Below are 27,900 nucleotides of genomic sequence, written 5' to 3'. Positions count from 1 at the left end.
TTTAACAATGTTGGTTCTTCCAATTCATGAACATGGGATGTCTTTCCATTTATCCATGCCTTCTATAATTTCCTTCATCAATGGTTTCTAATTTTTATGGTATAAGTCTTTCACCTCTTTGGTGAATTTATTTAGGTTTATTTCTTGTTGCTCTTGCCATTGTGAATGGTATTGTTTTCTTAATTTCTTTTTCTGATAGTTTGTTGTTTGTGTATATGGAAATGTGGTTGATTTTTGTATATTTATTTGTATCCTGCATCTTTACCGAATTTATTCTAATAATTTTTTGTTCAATCTTAGGATTTTCAATGTACATAATCATATCTGCAAAAAAAGATAATTTAACTTTGCCTCCTCTGGTTTGGATGCCTTTAATTTTTTTTTTTTTTTCTGTCTAATTGCCCTGGCTAGGACTTCTAGTACCATATTGGAAAGAAATGTTGAGAGTCGGCATTTTTGCCTTTTACCAGATGTTAGAGGGAAATCTTTCAGTTTTTCCCTATTGATTTTGTTGTTATCTGTGGGTTTTTAACATATGGCTTTATTGTGTTGACACAAGTTCCTTCTATACTTATTTTGCTGAGAGTTTTAATCATACATGAATGATGAAAGTCATTGTATGTATGTAATGCAATGTAATGTATGTATGTAATGTAATGTATGTATGTATGTAATGTAATGTACGTATGTATGTAAGAAAAAACAAAGAAAAATATTTTTAAATAGAGACTTTCCATCTCTCCTTAAATTTTCTAAATTATATGTGATGATTGAAGCAAAATTTATCAAATGTATTTTTCTGTGTGATTGAGAGATCATGTGGGTTTTCTTCTTCCATTTTGTTAATGTGTTGTATCATATTGACTGATTTCTGAATGTTGAGCAATCCTTGCATCTCAGGGGATTATTCTACTTCATCATGGGAATGATCCTTTAGATGTGCAGCTGAATTTGGTTTGCTAGTATTTTATTGAGAATTTTTACATTTGTATTCATCTGGGATATTGGCCTGTAGTTTTCTTTTCTGCTAGTTTTTTTTTTCTTTTTTTTTTTAAATCTAGGTTTGGTATCAGGGTAAGTCTGACCTTATAAAATGAATTTGGAATGTTCCCTCCTCTGATTTTTTGGAAGAGCTTGAGAAGGATTGGTGTGGATTTTTCTTTATACATTTGGTAAAAATCCACCAATGAAGGTACTTGGTTCTGGGATTTTCATTGTTGGGAAATTTTTTTAAAAATTACTGATTCAATCTCCTTACTAGTGGTTGGTCTGTTCAGATTTTCTATTTCTTCATGAGTCAATCTTAGTAGGTCATATGTTTCTAGGAGTTTGTCCATTTCCAATTTGTTGGTATGTAATTGTTTATAGTAGTTTCATGATCCTTTGTATTTCTGTGGCATTCTGTGTATTCCAGTTACAGCATCTCTTTCATTTCTAATTTCATGTATTCAAGTTCCTTTTCTCTTCTCTGTATGTCTCTTTGGTGAGTCTAGCTAAAGGTTTATCAATTTTGTTCATTTTTCCAAAGAGCCAGCTCTTATTTTTACTGATATTTTCTACTGTCTTTTTTAGTCTCTGTTCATTTATTTCCATTCTGATTTTTGTTATTTCCTTCCTTCTGCTAACTTTGGGCTTCATTTGTTTTTCATTTCCTAGTTCCTTGACGTGCTAAGTTATATGCAGATCTTGTTTCTTAATGAGGGCATTTATTACTATAAACTTCCCTCTTAGAACTGCTTTTGCTGCATCTCATAGGTTTTGGTATTGTATTTCCATTTTGATTTGTCCCAATTTTGATTTCTCTTTTATTTTTTAAATGTTTCATTCATTCATTCACTCATTCATTCATTCATATATTGAGAGAGAGGGAGAGGAGAGAGAGAGAGAGAGAGAGAGGAGAGAGAGAGAGAGAAGGAAAGGGGCTGAGAGAGAGAGAGGGAGAGAGAGAATCCCAGGCAGGTTCTGTGAGGTCAGCACAGAGCCCAACATGGGGCTTGATCTCACAAACTGAAAGATCATGACCTGAGCTGAAATCAAGAGTTGGATGTTTAACCAACTGAACCATGCAGGTGCCCCTGATTTCTCTGTTGATTTTTTCTTTGAACCATTGGTTTTTCACTAGCATGTTGTTTAATCTTTACATATTTGTGAACCTTCCAGTTTTTTCTCTGTAATCAATTTCTAGTTTCATGCCATTGTGATTGGAAAAAACACTTGATATGATGTTAATCTTCTTAAGTTTATTAAGACTTGTTTTGCGGTCTAACATGTGATCTATCTTGGAGACTTTTCTATGTGTGCTTAAGAAAAATGTGTATTTTTCTGCTCTTTGATGGATTATTCTGAACATATTTAAGTTCATTTGATAAGGTATAGTTTATTTCTAATACTTCCTTATTGACTTCTGTCTGGATAATCTATCCATTGATGAAGGTCAAGTATTATAATCCTCTGTTATTTGTGTATTGCTATTTATTTCTCTCTTTAGGTCTGTTAATATTTACTCTATATATTTAAGTGCTACTATGTTGGGTGCATGAATATTTACAAACACTATATCCTCTTATTGGATTGACCCCTTTATCATTATATGATGGCCTTCTTTGTCTCTTATTACAGACTTTGTCTTAAAGTCTATTTTGTCTGATATAAGTATAGCTACTCCAGATTTTTTTTGGTTTCAATTTGTATGAAATATGTTTTCCTATATCTTCATTTTTAGTCTGTGTGTGTCTTTAAAGCTGAAGTGACTATATTACAGGCAGCATATAGATGGGTCTTGATTGTTATACATTCAGCCACTTTATGCCTTTGATTGGAGAATTTAGTCTGTTCACACAGTAATAAGTAATAAGTAATTATTGATAGCTATGAAATTATTGTTATTTTGTTAATTGTTTTCTGGATGTCTTTAATTCTTTTGTTCTTTTCTTCTTCTCTTATTCTCTTCTTTTATGATTTTATGATTTTCTATAGTGGTATGCTTAGACTAGATGCATGCAGAACCAGGGTCCAAAGTGAGGGTGTGTGTGTGGAGTAAATGTGTCTCCAGGGTCCAGGACACAGGTGCTCCCTCTATAATAGTGGCTCCATCCACTGAATTTTTATTTGATTATTTTACTTTTCAGTTCTATATTTTTTATTAGATTCTTCTTTATATTTTCTATTTCTTTCCTGAGGCATTCTAATTTTTGTTCCTTAAAGTGCATTTTAAATTGCTTATTGAAACACTTTTATGCTGTCTTTTTCAACATCTTTGTCAGATAATTCTAACATCTCTGTCATTTCACTGTGGTCATCTATGATTTTTTTTTTTTTTTTTTTTTTTTTTTTAGATCTTCTTGGTTCTTGGTAAGACAAGTGATTATTTTATTTCTTGATGTTTTTATTTATTTTTGAGACAGAGAGAGACAGAGCGTGAGCAGGGGAGGGGCAGAGAGAGAGGAAGACACAGAATGTGAAGCAGGCTCCAGGCTCTGAGCTGTCAGCACAGAACCCGACGCAGGGCTCGAACTCACAGACTGTGAGATCATGACCTGAGCTGAAGTCGGACGCCTAACCGACTGAGCCACCCAGGCACCCCAAGACAAGTGATTTTTAATGGAGATATTCATTTGGGTATTATGTTATGAGACTGAATCTTTTTAAGCCTTCTGTTTTTGTTGCCTTCCTCTGACACCACTCCATTAGGTGAGGGGAGATGTTGCCTCACTATTTCCAGTGGAGGTAAAAGTCCACATTCCTCTCAGCTTCTGATGATACCTCAATGGAGATTTCCTCATTACTACTGGAGACATGTAATAGCTGTATCTTCCTACTAGGCTTCTGCTATTACTAACTTGGCTATGAGAGGCAAGAGTGCCTTGTTACTGCTCCCCATGTAGTCTCCACTGACACTTTTAATGGGGGAACTGGTTTTGTTTCTGAGGTATGGCGATGAAAGTCCTGATTCTCCATGAGGAAAGCTCTGATAGCATTCCAGAGGGGAGAGGCAGGGTGCTTTTTTACTACCGGGTAGGAATAGAAATCCAGACTCCCAGTATAGTCTCCGTTGACACTGTGGGGAGGGGTGGTGGTAGTGAACACCATTATCCCCTGGCAGGGTTGAGCACCCTGGTCAGTACTCAGCCTTTTCTGACACCACCATGGTTGAACAGGGTATGTGTTGGAGTGCCTTGCAATAGCCTGACAAGGTAGAAATCTAGGCTCTCCATTTGTCCTTTGCTGGCATGGGTGGGAGTGGGGCCACACTTTTTAAAGTGGTGTTTCACTGGAGAAGAGTGATTCTAAATGTTTTCTGTCTTACTAGGCTGCTGTTTTCTGGTTTTGGATAGAGAGAACAAGCCTTTTTTTTTTTTTTAGCTTTCTCATCTGCACTCATTTGTGTTTCTGAGTTGGTGGCTTCTTAGCTCCAGGTCTGTGATATGTGAAGCAAAAAGAAAACCCAGGGAATTCACTACTAGGTTTCTTAGTAACCAAAGTCCCTACATATTTGACCATATTGTCTCCACCTTTCAGGGTCTTATTTTTTTTCCCATATATAATGTTCAGAGTTTTAGTTGTACTTACCAGGAAGGATAGGGAAACGTCTGTCTTTTCCATCTATCCAGAAGTGGAAATCTCTACTGCAAATCTGCAGTAGAGTATCACACAATAGTTTATTTTTCAACATTGTCTTCATGACCCCAATTTTTCTATATTTGAGGTCCATCCCTGGATATATCTAAAGCTGGAGTTTGTTCAACATTTATTTTCATATGGGTTTCTCTCCAAATAATGGCTTATACATTTTATACATTTTCAAAGCATTTTTGTAACCCATTTTGCCTTTCTAGCTTTGCTTTCTTTAGCATAAAATTTCTTTCCCCACATGACCAAATTCCTCTGACTTAGTAGAATGCTACCTCTATCTAAACGTAGCCTCTCTCTTCTGAACTTCTGTATTTGATCTGTTCTTGTGTTCTAGCACCCACACCATCCTTTGTTGTTTCTGTATTTCACATTTACCTTTCTGGACTACACATTCCTTGAAGGTAGAGACAGTTGTGCCTTTTCATCTTTCTATGCTGCATGTACTCACTGGTTAAGTTTTGTTTTGTTTTAAGAGAGAGAGAGAGGGCACAAGTGAGCGAGGGACAGAGAGAGACAGAGAGAGGAAGAGAGAGAGAGAGAGAGAGAGAGAGAGAGAGAGAGAGAGAGAGAGACAAGTGCGCCTCATCCAGGGCTCTTGCTCACTGGATGTGGGGCTCGTGTTCACCTGCTGTGGGACTTGAACTCACGAACTGTGTGATCATGACCTGAGCCAAAGTCAGATGCTTAATGACTGAGACACCCAAGACATCCAAAACTCATTATATTATGTGAATGAATCAATAATCTTATCTGACCCCTTACCTTATGTGCTGTGAGGTAGACACGATTTACTATCTTCTCTACCAAGGGGGTTTCCATGTGCTCCCAATATGTGTATATTTGACTTTGAGGAGATGTGGTAGAATCCAAGGAGAAGGACCTTTGTGGTCAGACAAGTTTGCATTGTAACCTGGCCTCTTCTCTTACTGTGACCTCAAGTCCCTCAACCGCTTAGAACCTCCTTTTTATCATATGTAAAATGTGGACAATAACACCTGCCTCTCAGGATTGTCCAGGGTTAAATTAAATATGATTTCTTTTATTCTGTCTGTTCACTTTACTTTGTTACTTCATTTTTATTCAGTGTCTCTGCACTAAATAATTTGCCATCACTTGGGAGTTTTATGTAAGGCCTTAAAAAAACACTTTTTACTCATTATTTGCTCCCACCTCCACCTGCCCCCATACTCCTTGGAGTAAAAGATGCCGAGCTTTGGGACTCCTCAGCAGCACCTGAGAGGTTCCTGAACCTCACAGATAAGGCCAAATCTTTCTGTATGCTCCCAGAGGGAGAGATAACAATAGCTCTATATACAATGTTACTGTTAAAATGGTGCATTGTAAAATGAATCTCCTTGTAACTGTAAGTGAAAGAACAATATATCTCTTTGGGTTTCTTTCCAAGTGTCCTCTTCCTCATTCAGATATCCTTACGATTGTATCAATACTTTTTCTACAGTGGAAAATGGGATCAAAGTGAAGGTCTGATTCCCAGAGTGGCATTAATTAGTTGCATTAATTGGTTGCAATAATAAATGATTTACTTTTTATTTTATTATTCCCAGAGTGGCATTAATTGGTTGCATTAATTTGTTGCAATAATACATGATTTACTTTTTATTTTATTATCAGGATGCTAGTAAGATCAATTCTTTGGATCGAAGACTGACTGTCTATGGGTTTTTAAATGGTTTGACCTTGAGCATAGGCCTGACGGAAATAGACTCAAGATATAAAAATCTACCTATCCTCACCCTCTGTCTCAGGAAAGGAGCTGCAATTCATATCCACAGGCAGATCAATACTGTTGTGTCTTCAGCTGTGCACATTTTTCACACAACAATTGTACCCATAGCACTTACACCTGGGGGAAGTCCTGTAATTCCAACTGTTTCTTTGGCCAGTTGAGGAACGTAAAACTATATATTTCCCAGGCAAGGATGTATTCTGGTGCAGAAGGTGAGAGGGTATGTTGGTACCCTATGGCTACTGTATCAAACTATTACAAACTTGGTAATCTAAAATAACAGAACTTTATTCTCTTACAATTCTGGAGGTTGGAAGTTTGAAATCTATTAGGGTTGTGATCCTGTAGGGGCCCTAGCAGAGTCCATTTCTTGACACTTCCTGCATTCTTGGGCCTGGGGTTGCCTCACCCCAGTCTCTGCTTTCATCTTCACATCATCCTCTCCACTGTGTGTCTGTGTCTTCCCTTTTGTCCATCTTTTTTAAATGTTTATTTATTTGAGAGAGAGAGACAGAGAGAATGGAGGAAGGGCAAAGAGAGAGGGAGACACAGAACTCAAAGCAGGCTCCAGGCTCCGAGCTGTCAACACAGAGTCTAATAATGCAGGGCTCGAACTCACAAGTGGTGAGATCATGACCTGAGCCAAAGTCGGACGCTTAACTGACTGAGCCACCCAGGCGCCCCTCCCTTCTGTCTGTCTGAAATCTCCCTCTGCGTTTTTCTTGCAGAAACACCTGTGGCTGGATTTAGGGCTCACCCGAATAACCCTCATTTCAAGATCCTTAATTATATCTGCAAAACCCTTTGTTCCAAATAAGGTCATATTCACAGGTTCCAGATTTGATATAGATATCTTTTGAAGGGTCACTGTTTTACCCCACCACAGAGGACTAAGAATGACTTTGAATTGAATAACTTGTAGATATTTTCTCATTAGCTCCATGCTTTGATGTTTGGGTTGCAGCAAGATCTTTCTAGACTGACATACTAGACAGTTCCTGGGAAAGTACACAGTTATGTAATTAATATAAGCACTATAATTCTGATGATTTCTCCAATTCTGACAGTGAAATCTCACTGATTATAAATATTTTGTAATATGTGTGATTTCTAGGACTCAGAGTATGCAAAAAGGAAACCCTTCATTGTTTCCCTTTAATTTCTCTCTCAAGCTTCATTTACCTGACTGAAATTCAATCAAGCCACTTTGAAAAACTCAACCTCTTCAGTGATTTCTCAGTCCTTTAAGACTTAAAGTTAGTTAAGGATTTCTCCCACTCTGCTTTCTTCTCTGCAGGATTGATTCTAAATTCTCAGCTTAGGCATGCCAAAGAGTGTAATTGTTTTGTAAGCTTTCAAATCCATACTACCTGCACGGAAAACCAGCATCCTTACTTAGTAGCTGTGCAATCTGGGTGCTGCAGATTGGGTTCCCAGGGAGCAGACTATGAAATGTGAGAGATGTTTGCTAAGGAGTGCCTTTAGGGTCAATACTGTTGAAGGGTGGTGTAGGGATCAGGAGTGGACACAGGAAGATGTCCAACTGAGATGCAGGCTCAGTGACGGCTTTGGTCAACCCCACAGAGAGCTCTGGAGCTAGGAAAGCCTTCAGAGATGCCCCAAGTTGAGCCCAGATAGCCAGATCTTTATACATCATTGGATGTAAGCTGCCCTGGGAAGAGATGTGATCTCTGGCAAAGCAGCTCTCTGCAGTTGAGGCAGAGTCCCTTAAGGGGTTGACAGTTGAAAGCTAACTGCCAATAGCCACCCAGTAGCTGCAGATCTGGGTGATGATTTACAGTGTCCACTACAGCCCATTGCGCTGCTTGGAAACACTTTCCCATCTATGCATGGGATGCCAGTGTACTTCTCCTCCTGGGGGAAATTTATAAGGGGAATGTTTCTGGGAGGAACTACAACACTACTTCTGAACTGGCCTCCGGGCCATGCTGACACTCATCATCTCCCTCTTCTGCTCTCCGTTCTAGATTACCCTCAAACTCAGCTAGCACCTTTGCTGGTCCCAGTGGCTACCCTGGTGGCATAACACAGACTCTCACCTCTAAGGGGGTCTGAGCCCTTGTCACCAAATCCCACTCAGGCTGGGATTCCTGCACTTGTCCATTTTCTTTCTTTCTTTCTTTCTTTCTTTCTTTCTTTCTTTCTTTCTTTCTTTCTTTTTTTCTTTCATTTTTTCAAGTTTTTATTTAAATTCCAGTTAGTTAATATACAGTGTAATATAGTTTCAGGTGTAGAATTTAGTGATTCATCACTCACATACAATACCCAGTGCTCATCACAAGTGCCCTTCTTAATGCCTATCACCCATCTAGCCCACCCCCCTCCCCAGTAACCCTCAGTTTTTTCTCTGTAACTAAGAGTCTGGTTTGCCTCTCTTTTTTTCCTTTTCCCCCTATATTCATTTGTTTTATTTTCTAAATTCCACATATGAGTGAAATCATATGCTATTTGTCTTTCTCTGACTGACTTATTTCACTTAGCATAATACTCTAGCTCCATCCATGGCATTGCAAATGGCAAGGTTTCATTCTTTTTGATGGCTAATATTCCGTTGTGTGTACACACACACACACACACACACACACACACACACACCACATCTTCTATATCCATTCATCAGTTGAAGGACATTTGGGCTCTTTCCATAGTTTGGGTGTTGTTAATAAGGCTGCTATAAACATCAGAGTGCATGTATCCCTTTGAATCAGTATTTTTAGTATTTTTGTATCCTTTGAGTAAATACCTAGTAGTACAATTGCTGGATTGTAGGGTTTAATTTTTAACTTTTTGAGGAATATCCATACTGTTTTCCAGAGTGGCTGCACCAGTTTGCATTCCCACCAACAGTGTAAGAGGGTTCCCCTTTCTCCACATCCTTGCCAACATCTGTGCTTGTTTCCTGTGTGTTGTTTCCTGTGTTTCCTGTGTTCGGGGTCTTTCGTACTTCCACACAAATTTTAGGATTGTTTGTTCTAGCTCTGTGAAAAATGCTGGTGGTATTTTGATAGGGATTGCATTAAATGTGTAGATTGCTGTGGGTAGGATAGACATTTAAACATGTTTGTTCTTCCAATCTCACATCTGTCGGAATGGCTAAAATGTTTTCAATCCATGAGCATGGAATGTCTTTCCATTTCTTTGTGTCATCTTGACTTGTTTTTTATCAGTGTTTTATATTTTTCAGAGTACAGATCTTTGATCACTTTGGCTAAGTTTATTTCTAGGTAACTTAAGGTTTTTGGTACAACTGTAAATGGGATTAATTCCTTTATTTCTCTTTCTGCTGCTTCATTTTTGGTGTATAGAAATGCAACAGATTTCTGTACATTGATTTTGTATCCTGTGACTTTACTGAATTTGTGTATCAGTTCTAGCAATTTTTTGGTGGAGTCTTTTGTGTTTTCTACATAGAATATCATGTCATCTATAAATAGTGACAGTTTGATTTCTTCCTTGCTGATTTGGATATCTTTTATTTCTTTTTTTTTTTTCAATATATGAAATTTATTGTCAAATCGGTTTCCATACAACACCCAGTGCTCATCCCAAAAGGTGCCCTCCTCAATGCCCATCACCCACCTTCCCCTCCCTCCCACCCCCCATCAACCCTCAGTTTGTTCTCAGTTTTTAACAGTCTCTTATGCTTTGACTCTCTCCCACTCTAACCTCTTTTTTTTTTTTTTTCCTTCCCCTCCCCCATGGGTTTCTGTTAAGTTTCTCAGGATCCACATAAGAGTGAAACCATATGGTATCTGTCTTTCTCTGTATGGCTTATTTCACTTAGCATCACACTCTCCAGTTCCATCCACGTTGCTACAAAGGGCCATATTTCATTCTTTCTCATTGCCACGTAGTACTCCATTGTGTATATAAACCACAATTTCTTTATCCATTCATCAGTTGATGGACATTTAGGCTTTTTCCACAATTTGGCTATTGTTGAGAGTACTGCTATAAACATTGGGGTACAAGTGCCCCTATGCATCAGTACTCCTGTATCCCTTGGGTAAATTCCTAGCAGTGCTATTGCTGGTTCATAGGGTAGGTTTATTTTTAATTTTTTGAGGAACCTCCACACTGTTTTCCAGAGTGGCTGCACCAATTTGCATTCCCACCAACAGTGCAAGAGGGTTCCCGTTTCTCCACATCCTCGCCAGCATCTATAGCCTCCTGATTTTTTCATTTTGGCCATTCTGACTGGTGTGAGGTGATATCTGAGTGTGGTTTTGATTTGTATTTCCCTGATGAGGAGCGACGTTGAGCATCCTTTCATGTGCCTGTTGGCCATCCGGATGTTTTCTTTAGAGAAGTGTCTATTCATGTCTTCTGCCCATTTCTTCACTGGGTTATTTGTTTTTTGGGTGTGGAGAGCTCTTTATAGATTTTGGATCCTAGCCCTTTGTCCGATATGTCATTTGCAAATATCTTTCCCCATTCCGTTGGTTGCCTTTTAGTTTTGTTGGTTGTTTCCTTTGCTGTGCAGAAGCTTTTTATCTTCATAAGGTCCAGTAGTTCATTTTTGCTTTTAATTCCCTTGCCTTTGGGGATGTGTCAAGTAAGAAATTGCTACAGCTGAGGTCAGAGAGGTCTTTTCCTGCTTCTTTTATTTCTTGTTGTTGTCTAATTGCTGAGGCTAGGACTTCCAGTGCTCTGATAAATAATAGTGGTGAGAGTGGACATCCCTGTTATATTCCTGACTGTAGAGGAAAAGCTCATAGTTTTTCCCCATTGAGGATCATATTAGCTGTGGGTCTTTTGTATGGCCTTTATGATGTTGAGGTATGTTCTCTGTACCCCTACTTTGTTGAGGGTTTTAATCAAGAATGGATAATGTACTTTGTCAGATGCTTTTTTTCTGCATCTATTGAGAAGTTCATATGGTTCTTATTCTTTCTTTTATTAATGTGGTATATTACACTGATTGATTTGTGAATATTGAACCACCTTTGCAATGCAAGAATAAATTCCCCTTGATCGTGGTAAGTGGTTCTTTTAATGTATGTTGGATTCAATTTGTTAGTATTTTGTTGAGAAATTTTGCATTCATGTTCATTGGGGATATTGGCCTTTAGTTTTCTTTTTTAGTGGAGTCTTTGTCTGGTTTTGGGATCAGGGTAAATACTGGCCTCATAGAATGAGTTTGGAAGTTTTCTTTCATTTCTATTTTTTGGAATAGTTTGAGAAAAATAGGTATTAACACCTCTTTAAATGTTTGGTAGAATACCCCTGTGAAGCCATCTGGCCCTGGACTTTTGTTTGTTGGGAGGTTTTTGATTACTGATTCAATTTCTTTGCTGGTTATTGAATTTGCTGGTCTGTTCAAGTTTTCTGTTTCTTCCTATTTCAGCTTTGGTAGTTTATATGTTTCTGGGAATCTATCCATTTGTTCTAGATTACCCAATTTGTTGGCATATAATTTTTCATAATATTCTCTTATAATTTGTTTGTATTTCTGTGGTGGTGTTTGTTATTTCTCCTCTGTTATTAGTGATTTTATTTATTTGGGTTCTTTCTCTTTTATTTTTGATGAGTCTGGTTAGGAGTTTTTTAATTTTATTAATTTTTTCAAAGAACCAGCTCCTGGTTTCATCGATCTGTTATACTGTTTTTTTAGTTTCTGTATCATTTATTTCTACTCTAATCTTTATTATTTCCTTTCTTCTGCTGGCTTTAGGCTTCAGTTGTTGCTCTTTCTCTAGCTCTTTAGGTGTAAGGTTAGGTTATATATTTGAGATTTTTCTTGCTTCTTGAGGTAGGCCTGTATTGCTATATATGTCCCTCTTATGACTGTTTTGCTGCATCCCAAAGGTTTTTGACTCATATTTTAATTTTCATTTATTTCCGTGTATTTAAAAAATTTCTGGTTTAATTTCTTGGTTGACCCATTCATTCTTTTTTTTTATTAAAAAATTTTTTTTTAATGTTTATTTATTTTTGAGAGTGAGAGAGATAGAACACAAATGGGGGAGGGGCAGAGAGAGAGAGGGAGACACAGAATCTGAAGCAGGCTCCAGGCTCTGAGCTGTCAGCACAGAGCCTGATGTATGGCTTGAACTCACAAACTGCAAAATCAGAACCTGAGCCGAAATTGGATGCTCAACTGACTGAGCCACCCAGGCACCCCACCCCCATTCATTCTTTAGTAGGATGTTCTTTAACCTCCATGTATTTGTGGCCTTTCCAATTTTTTTCTAGTTTCATAGCATTGTGGTCAGAAAATATGCATGGTATGATCTCAATCCTTTTGTACTTGTTGGGGCCTTATTTGTGACTTAGTATGTGATCTATTCTGAGAACGTTCCCTGTGCACTCAAAAAGAATGTGTTTTCTGCTGCTTTAGGAAGAAATGTTCTGAATATATCTGTTAAGTGCATCTCATCCAGAGTGTCATTCAAAGCCCTTGTTTCCTTGTTGATTTTCTGCTTAGAATCTCTGTTCCCTGATGTAAATGGGGTATTAAAGTTCCCCACTGTTATTGTATTATTATCAATGAGTTTCTTTATGTATGTGCTTAATTGATTGATATATTTGGGTGTTTTAAGTTGGGGACATAAATATTTATAATTGTTAGATCTTCTTGTTGGATAAACCCCTTTATTAAGATGTAGTGCCCTTCTTCATCTCTTGTTACAATCTTTGGTTTAAAACCTGATTTGTCTGATATAAATATGGCTACTCTGGTTTTCTTTTGACATTCATTTGCATGATAAATATTTCTCCATCGTCTGACTTTCAATCTGCAGATGTCTTTAGGTCTAAAATGAATCTCTTGGAGTGCCTGGGTGGCTCAGTCAGTTAAGCGTCCTACTTTGGCTCAGGTCATGATTTCATGGTTCATTAGATCGAGCCCCGCATCAGGCTCTGTGCTGACAGTTCAGAGCCTGGAGCCTGCTTCCAATTCTGTGTCTCCCTCTCTCTCTCTGCTCCTCCCCCACTCACTCTCTGTCTCTCTTTCTCAAAAATAAATAAACATTAAAAAAATTTTTTTTAAATGAATCTCTTGTAGGCAGCAAATAGTTGGGCCTTGTTTTTTTTTAAATCCATTTTGACGGCTTATGTCTTTTGATTGAAGCGTTTAGTCCGTTTAAATTCAGAGTAATGATATGAATTTAGTGCCATTTAATTACTTGTTTTGTCATTGTCTCTGGATATTTTCTCTGTTCCTTCTAGTATTTGTTGCTTTTGGTCTTTCTTTTCCACTCAAAGAGTCCCCTTTAATATTTTGTGTAGGGCTGGTTTAGTGGTCATAAACTACTTTAGTTTTTCTTTGTCTGGGAACTCTTTATCTCTTCTTCTATTCTGAATGATAGCTTTGTTGGATAGAGTATTCTTGGCTGCAGATTTTTCCCATTCAGCACACATGATATAGCATGCCACTCCCTTCTGGCATGTCAAATTTCTGTGGACAGATCTGTTTCTAGCCTTACTGGTCTTCCCCTACAAGTTAGGGACTTCTTTTGTCTTGCTGATTTTAGGATTTTTTTTTAATCTCTATATTTTGCAAATTTAATTGCAATATGTCTCGGCATTGGCCTGCTTTTATTGATTTTGATAGGAATTCTCTGTGCCTCCTGGATTTGGAAGTCTGTTTTCTTCCCCAGATTGGGGAAGTTTTCAGCTATAATTTCCTCAAATAAATCTTCTGCCCCCTTTTCTCTCTTTTCTTCTTCTGAGACCCCTATAACACAAATGTTATTACATTTCATGGAGTCATTGAGTTCCCTGAGTCTACTTTCATGATCCAAGATTTTCTTTCCCTCTTTTGATCAACTTCATTATTTTCTATAATTCTATCTTCTATATTACTTATTCATTCCTCATTGTGGTCAGTTTTGTATCACGGTTATTGCATTTTTCATTTTGGCCTGATTGGTTTTAAGCTCTTTTATCTTTGTGGTAAGGGTATCTCTGATGCCTCCTATGCTTTTCTCAAGTCTAGCTAGTATTAAGATTGTTGCTTTAAATCAATCTAGGTATGTTGGATTAGGCATATTACTTATATCTGTTTTGATTAGATCCCTGGCCATGACCTTTTCTTGTTCTCTTTTGGGATGAATTTCTCTGTCTTTGCATCTTATCTAGGTCTCTGTATTCTTCTCTGTGTTAGGAAAGCCTGTTATGTTTCCTGATCCTGAGAGTAATGGCTTTATGAAGAAGAAGTTATATAATATCCACACTTATAGGTTATATAATGCCTAGCACTTCAGGAACTGTCTCTGGTGTATGTTGTGTGCATTCTGCTATTGTGTTATTGCTGCTCTATTCCTCGGGTCAGTCCTCTGCAGAGTTTATCCTTGCTGATGGTGGGGAATGTTTGGATCATGGCCAGAGTATGGTGTGTTTTAACTAGGTGTGCTCTGGTATAATTGTTAAAAGAGATATGATACTATTTTCACTAGAGTTGAAACTTTGGAGAATTCTATGGTCAGTAGACATGTTGCATGTGGGAGTTTGTGCTGGTCTTCTGGGGGAAGGGACCCACTGCACTGGTTCTTAGGCACACTTGCCCAAGAAAAGCATTGCCAGGATAGTACAGGGGGGTTTAGTGTAAGCAGATTAAGCAGCCAGCGTTGGCACTGTCCTGTTTACTGAAGTTAATTTATGCTGAGGGGCAGGGGAGAGAAATGGTGCTAGCCAGCTACTTTGTCCCTGGAGAGGCAATGCCACCTCTCTCAGATGTGCTCCAAGAAGGAGGAATCTTCTCTCCAAGTGCATCTCAGACGATCCTCAGACGATTATGCCCTCTGCCCCCAGGTTACTTGCCTGCCTTCTCTACAGGAGCACTGCAGCACCTTCAGGGCTCTACACCAGGACTTCTAAAACTACAGCTTTTAAGCCCCACTGGTTGCAAAAACTCATAAAAATCAGCCCCTCTTATTTTCCCAGTCAATGACTTTGTGGAAGTGTTTTCCTTGTGTGATCTTTTGTGCACTCCCCTCTTCTTTCTCTCTTTTCTCTCTCCATGACCAGGGCTCTCTCCCCTTTGCAGCACCCACAATCCATTTCTCCCCCAAAACATGTCTCCACACCTCCTACCTTCCATGATGTGGCCTCTTTTCTCCCTCTAGGTGTGCAGTTTGTTCTGTCAGTCCTCAGTTTCATTTCTTGGGTATTTAGAATGATTTGTTATTTATCTGGCTGTGTTCAAAGGACAAGCAAACCCAAGGTCCTTCTACTACTCCGTCACCTTAGCTCCCCCCCACACTTGTCCATTTTCTATCCAAACTGAACAAAGGAAATGCACCCAAATGGATCCTTTCTCCCTCCATTTTATCACAGCAGACATATCCTACTAATGATCAGTGTCAATTAGCCTGCCAGACCAAAACCAGATAAGAACACCACAAAAAAGAAAATTACAGGCTAATTAATGTCTCTGATGAATATAGATGCAAAATCCTAACAAAATATTAGCAAACTGAATTCAACAATACATTAAATAGCTCATACACCATGATCAAGTGAAATTTATTCCAGGGATGCAAAGATGGTTCAACAAATCAATCAACATGATGTATTACATTAACAACAAAATGAAGGATAAAAATCACATGATCATCTCAATATATGAAGAAAAGAATTTGACAAAATTCAACATTCATTTATGATAAAAACTCAACAAAATGGATATATAAGAATGTACCTCAAGATAATAAAGACCATATATGATAAGCCCACAGCTAACATGCAAAATGGTGAAAAGCTGAAAGCTTTTCCTCTAGTTAGGAACAAGACAAGGATGCCCACTCTCACTACTTTTATTTAACACAGTATTGGAAAATCTCATCAGAGAAATTAAGCAAGAAAAAGAAATAAAAGGCATCCAAATCAGAAAGGATGGCATGATTTACAGATGACATGGTTTTATATATAGAAATTCATAAAAACTCCATGAAAAAACTGTCAGAACTATTCAACAAATTCATAGTATAGTCACAGGATACAAAATCAATATATAAAATCTACTGTTTCTATACACTAACACTGAGCCATCTATCAGAAAGAGAAATTAAGAAAACAATCTTAATTGCATCAAAAAGAATAAAATACCCGTTTGAATGGCTGAAGCAAGATGCGTCAGAGTCAGAGTGGTGGTCATGGCCCTGGAGGTGGCAAGAAGGATGACAAGGACAAGAAAAAGAAATATGAACTTCCTGGGGCGCCTGGGTGGCTCAGTGGGTTAAGTGTCTGACTTTAGCTCAGGTCATGATCTCGCAGTTCATGAGTTCAAGTCCCACATCGGGCTCTGTGCTGACAGCTCAGAGCCTGGAGCCTGCTTCGGATTCTGTGTCTCCCTCCTGACTCATGCTCTCTCTCTCTCTCAAAAATAAATAAACATAAAAAAGAAATAGGAACATTCTGTACCAACTAGAGCGGGGAAAAAGAAGAAGAAAACAAAGGGACCAGATGCTGCCAGCAAGCTGCCACTGGTGACACCTCACACTCTGCTGGTTAAAATTACTGAAGTTAGAATTAAAGACTGTGTTCTCATGGAGGAAGAATTCATTAGAATTCAGGAACAAATGAAACCTTTAGAAGAAAAGCAAGAGGAAGAAAGATCAAAAGTGGGTGATCTGAGGGGGACCCCAAAGTCGGTAGGAACGTTGGAAGGGATCATTGATGACAACCATGTGGATCATCGTGTACACATCTGTGGGCTCAGAACACTATGTCAGCATTCTTTACTTTGTAGACAAGGATCTGCTGGAACCAGGCTGCCGGTCCTTTTCAACCACAAGGTGCATGCCATCATAGGGGTGCTCATGGATGACACGGATCCCTTGGTCACAGTAATGAAGTTAGAAAAGGTCCCCCAGGAAATCTATGCTGATATTGTGGGTTGGACAACCAAATCCAAGAAATTAAGGCTCTATGGAGCTTCCTCTCACTCATCCTGAATATTATGAAGAGATGGGTATAAAGCCCCCAAAGGGGGCCATTCTCTAAGGTCCACCTGGCACAAGTAAAACCTTATTAGCCAAAGCAGTAGCAAACCAAACCTTAGTCACTGCCCTAAGAGTGGTTGGCTCTGAACTTATTCAGAAGTACCTAGGTGATGGGCCCAAACTCATTTGGGAATTGTTTCAAGTTGCAGAAGAACACGTGCCATCCATTGTGTTTATTGATGAAATTGATGCTATTGGAACAAAAAGATAGTACTCAAATTCTGGTGGTGAGAGAGAAATTTAATGAACAATGTTGGAACTGTGGAACCAGTTGGATGGATTTGATTCAAGGAGTGATGTGAAAGTTATCATAGCCACAAACTGAATAGAAACTTTGGATCCAGCACTTATCAGACCAGGCCACATTGACAGGAAAAATGAGTTCCCCGCCAGATGAAAAGATTATGAAGCACATCTTTCAGATCCACATAAGCAGGATGACGCTGGCTGATGATGTAACCCTGGATGACTTTATCATGGCTAAAGATGACCTCTCTGGGGCCGGCATCAAGGCAATCTGTACAGAAGCTGGTCTGATGGCCTTGAGAGAACATAGAATAAAAGTAGCAAATGAAGACTTCAAAAAATCTAAAGAAACTGTTCTTCATAAAAAACAAGAAGGTACCCCTGAGGGGCTCTACCTGTAGCAACCACATTTGCCTTCAAGGAAGTGGTCGGGAGTGTCCCGATTCTTTAGAGGGATGAGGTTGGGGAAGTTGTCCAGAGGAACCCATGTTCCAGTTGATCTTTCTTAGCAAAACCTCCTGTGTACATTTCTAAGGGTTATGTGTAGAATGCCCACCAGGCTGCCTTCATCTGTTGGCCACATGCAGTGCCCTCCCCCCGATAAAGCGAGCTCCTCCTAAAATAAATAAATAAATAAATAAATAAATAAATAAATAAAACCTAAGAATAAATTTAACCAAGGAGATGAAAGACCTATACACTGAAAATTATAAGACATTGATGAAAGAAATTGAAGAAGACACACATAAATGGAAAGATATTCCATGCTTATGGATCAGAAAAATTAATATTGTTAATATATCTATGTTACTCAAAGCAATCTACAGATTCAGTGGAATCTCTATCAAAATTCCAAAAGCATTTTACAAAGAACTGGAACAATCTTATAATTTATATGAAACGAGAAAAGACCCCAAATAGATAATGAAATCTTGGCTAACAAAGCGGGAGGCATCATGACACCTGTTTTTGAACTAAATGACACAACTATAGTAATGAAAACTGTATGATATTGGCAGAAAAACAGACACATAGATCAATTGAACAGAATAGAAAAACCTCGAAATAACCCACATAGATATGGTCAATTAATTTACAATAAAGGGGCCAAGAATATACAATATGGAAGGACAGTTTCTTCAAAAAATGATGTTGGGAAAACTGAACATCCACATGCAAAAGTAGAAGACTAGACTATCTTACATCATGTACAAAAATTAACTCAAAATGGACTAAAGACTTGAATGTAAGACCAAACACCATAAAATTTTTAGAAGAAAACAAAGGCAGTAGACTCCTTGACATTGGTCTTAGAGATGATTTTTTGAATCTGACTTTAAAAGCAAAAGGCAACAAAAGCAAAAGTACAGTTAACTCTGAACTGCATGGGTCCACTTACACATGGATTTTTTTCAATAAACACAGTACAGTACTATAAATGTATTTTCTCTTTCTTATGATTTTCTTTTATTAAAATGTTTATTTTCAGAGACAGAGAGAGAGAGCAAGCCCACATTGGAGAGGGACAGAGAGAGAGGGAGAGAGAGAGAATCCTAAGCAGCCTCCACACTGTCAGCAGAGAGCCTGACATGGGGCTCGATCTCACGATCCATGAAATCATGACCTGAGCCAAAATCAAGAGTTGGTTGCTTAACCTACTGAGCCACCCAGGTGCCCTCTTTCTTATGATTTTCTTTTCTCTAGCTTTATTATAAAAATATAGTATACATGTATACAAACATACAAAGTAAGTATTAATCAGCTATTTATGTTATCATTAAGGCTTCCACTCAACAGTAGGCTGTTAGTAGTTACATTTTTGGGGACCAAAAAAATCCACACATGGATGGATTTTCTACTGTGTAGGGTGTCAGCGCCCTAACCTCCACATTGTTCAAACTCAGCTGTGAACAAGTGTAGCTATATCAAACCAAAATCTTCTGAACAGCAAAAGAAACCATCCATAAAATGAGGAGGCAACCTACTAAATGGCAGAAGATATTTGCAAATAACATATCTGATAAAGGTTAATATCCAAAATGTATAAAGAACTCATACAATTCAATCACAAAAAAAAAAAACCAACAAACAATCCCAAACAATTAAAAATTGGGCAGAGGATCTGAATAGTCATTTTTCTGAAGAAGACACACATATTACAAACATGCACATAAAAAGATGCTCAACATCACTAATCATCAGAGAAATGCAAATCAAAACCACAATGAGATATTACTTCATACTTATTAGAATGGCTAATATCAAGAAAATAAGACATAACAAGTATTGGTGAGGATATGGGGAAAGGGACCTCTTGTACATTGTCGGTGGAAATATAAATTGATGCAGCCACTATAGAAAATAAAAAAGTTGCAAATACAACTAGCATATGATCCAACAATTCCACTTCTAGGTATTTATCCAAAGAAAATTAAAACAGTAATTCAAAAAGATATATGCACCCTTCTGACCTTTGCAGCCAACATTATTTACAGTAGCCAAGATATGGAAACAACCTAATTGTTCACTAACGAATGAGTGGATAAAGAAGATTCCATATGATGGAATACTACTTAGCCATAAAAAGTTACATCTTGCCATTTGAAACAACATGGGTGAACCTAGAAGGTATTATGCTAAGTGAAGTAAGTCAAACAGAGAAAGAAAAATGCCATATGACTTTGCTTATATGTGGTCTAAAAAAACAAATGAGAAATCAAAACTCATAAATACTGAGAACAGAATGGTGGTTGGCAGAGGGGACCCTGAGGGTTAGGGAGTATGTGAAATGGGTGAAGACAGTCAAGAGATACAAACTTCCATTTATAGAATAAATAAGTCATGGGATGTAATGCTCAGTATGGTGATTGTAGTCAATAATATTGTATTGCATATTTGAAATTGCCAGGAGAGTAAATCTTAAATGTTCTAGTCACGAAAAAATTTTGTGACTTTGTCTAACAATGGATGTAACTAGACTTATTGTGGTGATTATTTTGCAGTGAATACAGTTATAGAATCATTATGTTGTACACCTGAAATGAATATAATGTTATGTGTCAATTGTACCTAAAAACATAATAGCCCTGCCAGACTGGTGTCTCCCCTTCTTCCCTGGTGGTCTTTTGGCTCAAGTTGCTGAGATACACAGGTGGCAGTCACAGCTTAAACTTGAAGGGATTTTTTGCTATGTCTCCTGGAAGAGGTGTTCTTCCTTTGGGAACCAGGAGTTGAAGAGCCCAGAGTTGTGAGGACAGGAAGCACAAATTCCCTATGTGGCTTACTGAATGCGGTGGTAAGTGATGTCACTCCTTGGTTCCCAAGCCATGTATTCTTTCTTTGGGGGCACAGCCCCATATAAGGGTTTTGATTAAAAGTGGGTACTGCTTTGGGGGCACCCCATCATCTGAAATTATTACTGTCCAGCTTTGGTATCCAATTTGCCATTAATACCAGGCCCTATTCCCAGCAGAGTGTAATCACTGGGCACTGTTCCCTCTAATCCTGTCAGGTGGCCTGAGTAGTTTCCTCACTTGTGTGCACTATCAATGCTTTGCTGAATACTTGTGGGAGACCCTGTGCAGAGCTCCAGAGTTCTCTTCCTGTACAGCTCTGTGTCCTACAAACTCTAGCCTCCTTGGCCTCTCTAGATTCTCTGATCTGTCTTTCCAATTTAGGAGGTCTACTAGGTTTTATCTGATCCCCCACCCTTCACCATGACTTGGAAACTGTCCCAAGGCCTTATCTGGGGGCAATTGTAGGGCTTACCTGTCTATTTCCTATCTCGGAGAGCACTCCTTCCCTACCTGATGTCCACTCTCTTGAAAATCATTTTTCATGTATTTTGTCCAGTTTTTTTGTTGTTTCGGAAGGAACAGAGGTCTGCATAACTCTCAGTGTGTGAAGAATTTAACTGGGGTTTTGTAAACCTCAATGTTCTCTCCAGTTTCTCCATCACTCCTTTTCCATTGGGGCGAGTGGAAATCCCATCAGCCTGGGATTTCCTGGCCTGCAAAGCAAAGGCTCACAGGTGAAAATAATAGCAGGACAATAACAAACAAAAACAAATATTCCTTAATGACATCTTTCCTGAGGAAGAGATGCAGAAGATTCTGTTGGTTTCTAAACCCTATTTATTCTTGGTTTTGTTTTGTGGGGGAAATTGTCCAACCACACACGTGAGGAACAAAATTGCCCAATTTCAGGAACTTCAAATGTACCTAAGGAGAGTCCATAGTGCCCCCTGAAGCTCTCTCCTCTTACTAAGATCCATTTCTGCTTGCTTTAATATATAGAGAGTTTAGTTTTTGTTTGTGTGTCTTGATCTTTATAGCCCAGTGTCAGTCTCTGTGGAATTGCAGGCACTTTCCTACGTGCCTCACTGATGCAGGGGAGAGAGAGAAAACTGGCCTGGCTCCTAGTGGGGCTCCCATAAACCCTGTTCTCTGTGGGCATCACAGGGAAAGCAGAGGCTAGAACCCTGAGCATTTGACCCCTTACAGCATCTCTGGCTGTTTATAACCTATTCTGTGGCATTGAACTGACATTGAAATGAAAGCCCAGCTTCTTTAAACTAACGCTGTAGGAGAATGAGTGCTTTAAGTGGACTTCACTGAGGTGCACTGAAGATTCATTTTGGTTGATCTCCAAATAGCTCAGGGAAAAAATTCAACATTCAGCTAAAATGGAGGCAGAAGCCTCCTATCTCACTCCTATATCGCTATCATAGAGTAAGAACTTAGAGGATATAGAATGAATCTGACATTTTATTAAAAATTTAAAATTCTAGGGGCACCTGGGTGGGTCAATGGTTGAGCATCCGACTTGTGATTTCGGCTCAGGTCATGATCTCATGGTTCATGGGATTGAGCTCCGCCTGGGGCTCTGTGCTGTCAGCACAGAGCCTGCTTGGGATTCTCTCTCTGCCTCTCCCTGTGCCTCTCCCCCCTCCTCAAAATAATAAATCAACATTAAAAAACTTTTAAAATCTAAAGTTCCACTTATAGTGAAAAACATGCATTTATTGTATGTGGCCTCAAACAGCCATATTAAAAATTCTTGGCGTTTTGATTAAACACACATATGTACCTTGCACCATTACAATTGCACACAACAATTTAGTTTTTGAAAATATATTGTTTAGATACATCACAAGTTCTGTTAAACATAAGTACTCACTTTCAAATCTGATACTCAAGATGTGTAATTTGCCTGTACACAGGTAAGCTGATGGTTCAATATGCTTTAGCTGGAGGTACAACAGATCAGTTGCTGAAGTTCTGAATTTCCCAGTAGTGTCCATCTTGTACTTTGATGACACCCATAGAATGCTTAAGGGTACTGAAGTTTAGGAGATAAAGGCCAGAGTGTGTTCGCTTACCTGCTGAATCAAACTCATGCATAACACAATAAATAGTACTTAAAACCTTCTTTAAATTACTATTTCCAGATCTGCCCCAACCACAGGCTGTTCTTGCTTTGGGAACAGAAAAGAGAAAGACACCTGTTGAGCATATTTCTTTTTCTTTGTAGTGTTCCATTGAAGAAAAAGACTAAATTAGTTTGCTTTCTTTCCTGAATGATGGCAATTTCAGGAAATCCTGGAACAAATTGTTTCCAACTCAATGAATCCAGGTGATTTTCTTTTTTATTGTGGTGGACATTGGCTTAGGCTAAGCAGATGGACCCATATGCAAAAAAGTCTCTGTATATCTGATCTAGGTCTTATATACAAGCCCTACTAAGCATTTGCAAACACTTTTTGGCTATATTTGACTGTTTACTTATACTTAGTTTAAATTATACTTAGTACAGTTTGGAAATTTCTTACAAAACTAAACATACTCTCACCATATGATATGCAACAATCACTCCATGGTATTTAGTCAAAGGAGTTGAAAACTCATGTCTACACAGGTATCTGCACACAGATATGTAAAAGTGCTTTATTCACAACTGCCAAAACTTGAAAGCAACCAAGATGTCTTTTGGTAGGGGAATAGATAATAACCTGTGGTACATCTAGACAATGGAATATTATTTAGTGCTAAAAAGAAATGAGCTATTAAGCCATAATAGATATGGAGGAAACTTAAATGTATATTACTGAAATAAGCCAATCTGAAAAGTCTACATACTCTATGTGATTCCAACTATATGGTATTCTGGAAAGGCAAAGCTATGGAAACAGGTAAAAAGATCAGTGATTGCCAGGGATTAGCAAGAGGGAGGGATGAATAGATAAAACAGAGGATTTTCAGGGCAATAAATACTGTAATGATGGATATATGTCAGTATATATGATGGTCCAAACTCATAAAATGTACAACACCAAGAGTGCACCCTAATGTAAACTGTGTATTTTGGGTGATCAGTGTGGCTTATGTGTGCCAATGGAGGTTCATCAATTGTAACAAATGTACCATTCTGTTGGTGTACCACTCCCCATAATAGGGGAGGCTTTGCATGTGTGGGATTGCTCTGCCGTTTTTACTCAGTTTTCCTGTGAACCTAAAACTGCTCTAAAAAATAAAGACTATTTGAAAAAGATACTTAATATTGAAATGAAGGATATTCCTACTGTTAAACACCTAATCAAAACTCCTCTTTCAATAATCTAATTAAACTATGGAATGCTAATGCAAATTATTTTATAGAAACACTTGAAGGGGGAAAAAATCAAATGATATTTCTAAATAACATTTTAAAGGGAGATAAGTTGATCAGCCTCTGAAGGTTAGTGTTTCCTACACTGTCATCTTGCTCCCCCACTGGGATGTGGCTGGACCATGACATTGAATTTATTACTTTTGTGTTTTTTTCAATACTGTTGGAATTTTCCACGTCATCTTCCTCGCAGACTGAGTATGCTCTCATATTCTGTTAAGAGCAGGATTAGCCCCAAATGACTAGTGTATTAGTTTGCTTAGGCTGCCCTTTTATAGTACCAGAGACTAGGTGGCTTCAACAACAGAAATTTATTGTCTCAGAGTTCTGGAGGCTGAAAGTCCAAAATCAAGGTGTGGGCAGGCGGGCCTCTCTCCTTGGCTTGGTGATGGCTGTCTTCTTTGTATGTCTTTAGTTGGTCTTCCCTCTGTGTGTGTCTGTGTCCTTTATCTATCTATCTATCTATCTATCTATCTATCTATCTATCTATCATCTATCTAATCTATCTAGTTTTTAAAGTTTATTTATTTTGAGAGAGAGAGAGAGTGAGCAGGGGAGGGGCAGGGAGAGAGGGAGGGAGAGAGAGAATCCAAAGTAGACTCTGTGTTGACAGCAAGGAGCCCAATATGGGCTCAAATCATGAACTGTGAGATTATGACCTGAGTTGGGCCTCATGAACTGTGAGATTATGACCTGAGTTGAAACCAAGAGTTAGACACAGGCGCCCCCTAATCTCTTATAAAGGCACCAGTCATTGGAGTAAGGCCCACTCGGATGACCTCTTTCACCTTAATTACACCTTTAAAGATTCCATCTCCAAATGTAGTCACATTCAGAGGTAATATAAATCTTTTTTTTTTTAACGTTTATTTATTTTTTTGAGAAGAGACAGAGCATGAATGGGGGAGGAGAGAGAAAGAGGGAGACACAGAATCTGAAACAGGCTCCAGGCTCTGAGCTGTCAGCACAAAGTCAGACGCAGGGCTCGAACTCACCGACCACGAGATCATGACCTGAGCCGAAGTCGGATGCTTAACCAACTGAGCCACCCAGGCACCCCCACATTCAGAGGTAATAGGATTAGAACTTCAACATATGAATTTTGGGAAGATACAGTTCAGCCCACAACAGTTAGATTCTGACCCAGGCTAAAGGTCTATGGGGTGTGCTTGGAGGGTTCATGACCCCTCTGTGTTACAGTCAATTTTTCTGAGAAGGCACCCTTTTGTTTGTTTGTTTGTTTGTTTACAGATGAGACAACTTGTTTTTGGATGTGTTTACCCAAGAGTCTACAACTACACGTTTGCAGTGATAAATATGGAAACTGAGAAGTTTGCTGAGCTGGTCCCATCTCCACATTCATCCAGGCAGATGGCACATGCATCATACCCATTTCCTTTCTGGAAATTACCTAGACAACGCCTCTTAAGATGATCTTTATAAAATATTTCTTCTAGTTGGATGTTTGTCCTGGAAAAATTGTGTGAATATGAAAATGAGTGTCAGGATGAGATGAATGAATTAAAAAGAAGGAAGAATTCCAGAAGTCAGCTTAATTCTGGAACTGAATCAATGTCACTTCTTTCTTCATATGTGAATTCATCTTGCATAGAGTTATCTGATACTTTCCCAACAAAGGCAGATAGAATGTCACCTTTTCCCCCCCAAAACACATTATGTGGATTCCATACTAATTACTTCAACAGTATCAATATTGTGAACTATGGCTGCTTTGTATCCTGTTCTCTGTGTATTTAAAATCTTAATATCAAAATTACCCTTGATAGAACTGGGCAGAGAAATACAAAATGAGCTTAGAGCATCTTGAAAGCAGGGAAGTAAGGAAGTTCTCACTAAAGAAATAAGAAAGTAAGGAAATAGTAAGGAAGGAAGAGAGATGGAGAGAGAGAAATAGAAATTGGAGGTTGGGGGAAGAGTGGTGGGGAAAAACAGAGGGAAAAAAGGAAAGAAAGAAAGAAAGAAAGAAAGAAAGAAAGAAAGAAAGAAAGAGAAAGAAAGGCAGAAAAAGAAAGAAAGAAGGGATGAAGGATGGGGGAGTGTCAAAGGGACACAGGAGCCAACTGAAAGCACTCCCAATGGCCAAAGTTAGAAAATTTTGAACAATAACAAAAAATGATAGTAATGGATTATAACACAAAGAATAAAGTAACTATCCATTAATCTATACTGATATAAATGACTAAAGAAATAAATGGAGGAGAAGGGACAAATCTTCCTTAAAGAGAATACCAAATTATATATGTGGATTCTCCTCCTTCCAGGAGGTGGATCTTAATTCCCCTACTCTTGAATGTGAGCTAGACTTGGTGATTCACTTCCAAAAAATTGAGTGTAGAAAGGGAAAAGTCAGTAACTTTACAGTGGAGAATCCTCGTGGGCATGACCTTAACCAAATGATCAAGGTCAACATCACCAATGATAAATTGTGTTGATGTGTATTTTTTGACATGAAATGATGAGAACAGCACTTTATATCTGTGGCATTCTTGCCAAACCCATAACCCCAGTCTAATAATGAGAAAACACCAGACAAACCCAACTTGAGGGACTTCTACAATATACCTGACCTTTCAAGTTACGAAAACAAGAAAAGACTGAAAAACTGTCACAGAACAGAGGAGACTAAAAAGGCATGGTTCAAAGCAGAACCCTGGGTCACATCCGGAGACAGAGGGCAGACATTAATGGAAAAACTAGTGAAGTTCACATAGTGTCTGTAGTTCAATTAATAGTATTGTACTAGTGTTAATTTCTTAGTTTTGACAAATGTACCATGGTTATGTAACGTGTTAACATTAGGGGAAGTTGGATGAGGGGCATATAGGAACCCTGAACTATCTTTGCAACTTTCTGTAAATTGAAAATTATTCCAAAATAAAAATTTAATTTAAAAAGTTACACATGAAAAGCTGCTCAACATCACTCATCGTGAGGGAAACACAAATCAAAACCACAATGAACAATCCCCTCACACCTGTCTGAATGACTAATTTCGAAAAAAAAAACCCAAAAAATAACAAGTGAAGGATGTGAAGAAAAGAGAAACTTCATGCAGTTGGTGGGAATGTAAATTGGTGCAGTCACTGTGGAAAACAGTATGGAGGTCTCTCAAAAAATTAGAGATAGATCACCATAGAATCCAGCGATTTCACTGGATTTCCAAAGAAAATGAAAACACTAACTTGAAAAGATATTTGTATCTCCATGTTCACTGCAGCATGATTTACAATAGCCCAGATATGGAAACAACCTAAGTGTCTATCAATGGATGAATGGATAAAGAAGATGTGATACACACAAACACAGATACTCTGAACTGTCATTCAACCATTAAAAAAAATGACATCTTGCCATTTGCTACAATATGGATGGACTGTGAGGGTATTATGCTAAGTGAAATAAATCAGACAAAGAAAGACAAATACCGTATGATCTCACTTACATGTGGAATCTAAAAAACAAAACAAAAACCAAGTTCATAGATATAGAGAACAGATTGGTGGTTGCCAGAATTGAGGGGTAGAGGGAGAGAGAAATAGGTGAAGGGGGTCCAAAGGTACAAACTTGTAGTTACAAAAGAAATGTCATGGGGATATGATGTACAGCATGGAAACTATGGTT

The 27,900-nt window shown here is 38.3% G+C and overlaps 1 long non-coding RNA gene and 1 pseudogene across 1 annotated transcript in view; both read left to right on the top strand.

Annotated features, from left to right (window-relative positions):
* The window catches only part of LOC123582827, a 55,259-nt gene extending 29,432 nt beyond the window's left edge, over positions 1–25,827 (top strand). The window contains exon 5 of the long non-coding RNA XR_006704593.1: positions 25,510–25,827. This is a non-coding gene — a long non-coding RNA (uncharacterized LOC123582827). The remainder of the gene's footprint in view (positions 1–25,509) is intronic.
* LOC123582822 lies at positions 16,473–17,993 on the top strand (annotated as a pseudogene).
* Positions 25,828–27,900: the final 2,073 nt, after the last annotated feature.

This window comes from Leopardus geoffroyi, chromosome B1, assembly GCF_018350155.1.
Source record: "Leopardus geoffroyi isolate Oge1 chromosome B1, O.geoffroyi_Oge1_pat1.0, whole genome shotgun sequence".
NCBI lineage: Eukaryota > Metazoa > Chordata > Mammalia > Carnivora > Felidae > Leopardus > Leopardus geoffroyi.
This window is presented reverse-complemented; position numbering and strand designations above follow the sequence as displayed.